Source organism: Miniopterus schreibersii (genome assembly GCF_964146895.1).
Source record: "Miniopterus schreibersii genome assembly, chromosome: 7".
Lineage (NCBI taxonomy): Eukaryota > Metazoa > Chordata > Mammalia > Chiroptera > Miniopteridae > Miniopterus > Miniopterus schreibersii.
In genome coordinates, this window is record NC_138108.1 from 82,317,677 (window position 1) to 82,320,613 (window position 2,937).

Here is a 2,937-nt window from a genome sequence, read left to right on the forward strand (position 1 = left end):
TACTGCTAATTGTCCTTACTCCTAACACAATACACTCATTCCAAGAAATTCTTATTAAAATACCAATAGCATTCTTATCTGAACTACAACAATTAATCCTAAAATTTATATGAAATCAAAAAAGACCCTGAATAGCCAAAGAAAATTCAAAGTGAGAGGATATAATGCGCCCTAATTTCAAACTATACCTCAAAGCTACAATAATCAAAACAGTATGGTACTGGTATAAAAGCAGACATATAGATCAATGGAATTGAATAGAGAGCCCAGAAATAAATCCTCACTGACATGGTCAATTAAGCCATGACAAAAGGAGACAAGGTTATACAATGGAGTAAAGACAATCTTTTCCATAAGTGGTGTTTGGAAAACTAGACCAATACATGCAAAAAAAAAAAGATAAAATTTGACCACTTTCTTACATCATATATAAAAATAAACTCAAAATGGATTAAAGACTTAAATGTAAGACATAAAACACCTAGAAGAAAACATAGACAGGCATTAAAATCTTTGGCATTGGTCTTAGCAATATCTTTTTGGATATGTCTCGTCAGGCAAGGGTAACAAAAGAAAAAAATAAACAAATGGGACTACATCAACTAAAATTTTTTAATTAAATACTTATCGAACAAATGCAGAATAAATTAACTAGGGGGGTATTTTAACCTGAAGATGCAATAAACAACTTCAAATATTCAGAAGGGCTGTAACACACACAAAAAGAAAGACTTGTCCAGTATTTCTTCAAAAGGCAGAACTTGAACAAAGGGGTAAATATAAGCAACCAGTAGACAACATGATAATTGTACAAAGTGTGTCACTCATCTTAATAGCCTCTTCCCAAAATAATGCACCCCACACATTTTTCCCCTCTTCTGAAAGGAAATATTGCAGTTTCATAATTCTCATGAACATCTTACATAAGTCTCATTTTCATGACAAGCCCTCCACTGCCAGCAGTGGACATACAACTATAAGCAAAGACTCTAAAGTTAACAAACTGATTCACTAAGGAAATTATCTTTGTTCTCAACTAAAGTTCCGCGTTCTGTATTAGTGACTCTCAGGTGAGGGAAGAGAGCATGTTCTCCAGAGGAGGTACATCAGAAGTCCCCACAATTCAGACACTGTCCCTGGAGACCGTACTCCCCAAAGGCCAAATGAATCACTCGAGCGCTCAGCCAATGGCACAGGTGGAAGTATGCGGGGTGAGGGGTGCGGGATACAGGGTGTGGGGTGCTGAGCGCTGGGGCAGGGACACAGCTGACAACCACTGTCCTGCATGAAGCAGGAGGGCTATATTTAAGAGTCACTAGAAAGTGAAAATTGCATAATACTGATGGGCTGCATCCATATTGTCAAATATTACAAAGGAGAATTGTTTCAACAACTATTCAGCATGATGTTTAAGAACAAAATATATACAATATGCTTTATATTATATGTAGATATATGCATTTTATGACACTCAGTAAAGAATACTGAGATGCTTAACCCATCCAACAAACTGAAATTAAAAATTTTACATTTCTATTTTGTCAGTAAACAGGACTCTGAAGGTGGACCTTGAACATAGAAAAAGAAATCTATTTTTGAGGAAAGCTACATAATCTGTCAGTCTGGCTACCTGCTGTTCACTGAGGATGGGTGGAACTGGGGCAGGCTCTGATAAAGAAATAAACCTGTTAAAAAAACACCGGGGGCCCTGCAGCTGGCCTGTGGGGCGTAACCATTTCTGTGGGGACGATGGCTTGCCATCCTTGTTCTAATGTACCTTTCGCTGCCTCTTCCCCAGGGAGCCCAACAAAAGTGCAAAGTCCTCTGTGATTACTGAGGTGCATGCTTAAGAGACCTGGGTGAGGGCTCCTCTCCTTGCTGCCTCTCTAAGTGCTTTCGTGACTGGCTGGACTGTCTCAGACCACTGGTGAGCACTGATGGCCATACAGATTCCAAGGACATCTCTGCCAGATTCCCTGTCCTGCTGACCAAATTCCCCAAGTTCAGAATTTGTAGATTTTATAGCAGGTGGTATTGTTTTCCAAAGATATCAGCATCATTCATGTCATTAATGGAGCAGATACAAAGCTAGAAGCTGATCATACACTGGGGTGTGGTGATTCCTCCAGAAGCCTCGAGCTTCTGGTTCTCACACTGACCCAGCAAGTTTTTGAAACAAAGTCGCTTCCTGCCATCATGGCCATGGGCATCAGGCATCTTCTTGGCAGGTTCACTGCCATGCTTCCTGATAGCCAGACCCAGACTGTCAAACAAAAGATTTTGCACAGTAAAGGAAACCATCAAAAGAATGAAAACACAATGTACTGAAGAGGAAGACATTTGCCAATGATACATCTGATAAAGGGTTAATATCCAAAATATATGTAATTCATACAATTTAACACCAAAACAACAAACAATCCAATTAAAAATAGGCAGAAACCCTGAATAGGCATTTATTTCTCCAAGAGGACATACAGATGGCCAACAGACATATGAAAAGATGCTCAGCATCACTAATCAGGAAAGTGTAAATCAAAATCACAAAAAGATATCACCTCACCTGTCTCAGACCACTGGTGAGCACTGATGACTATCATTAATTTGTCAACAAATAGCAAGGGTTGGTGAGAATGTGGAGAAAAGGGAACTCTCATGCCCTGTTGGTAGGAATGAAGACTGGTGCAGACACTGTGAAGAACAGTATATATATCCCTCAAAAAATTAAAAATAGAGCTTCCATTCAACCCAGCAATTCCATTCTGAGTATTTATCCAAAGAAATAAAAAACAATAATTCAAAAAGATATATTCCCCCCATGTTCACTGCAGCATTATTTACAATAGCCAAAATATGGAAGCAACCTAGATGTCCATTAACAGATAAATGGACAAAGATGATAAATAGCTATATAGATAGGTATATAGATATGTAGAT

General features: G+C 38.5%; 1 pseudogene across 1 annotated transcript; it reads right to left on the minus strand.

Annotated features, from left to right (window-relative positions):
* Positions 1–1,525: 1,525 nt before the first annotated feature.
* Positions 1,526–2,210, minus strand: LOC308559433 (COP9 signalosome complex subunit 8 pseudogene; annotated as a pseudogene). Its single transcript has one exon. The product of its transcript is annotated as a COP9 signalosome complex subunit 8 pseudogene (transcript).
* Between the last annotated feature and the right edge of the window lie 727 nt (positions 2,211–2,937).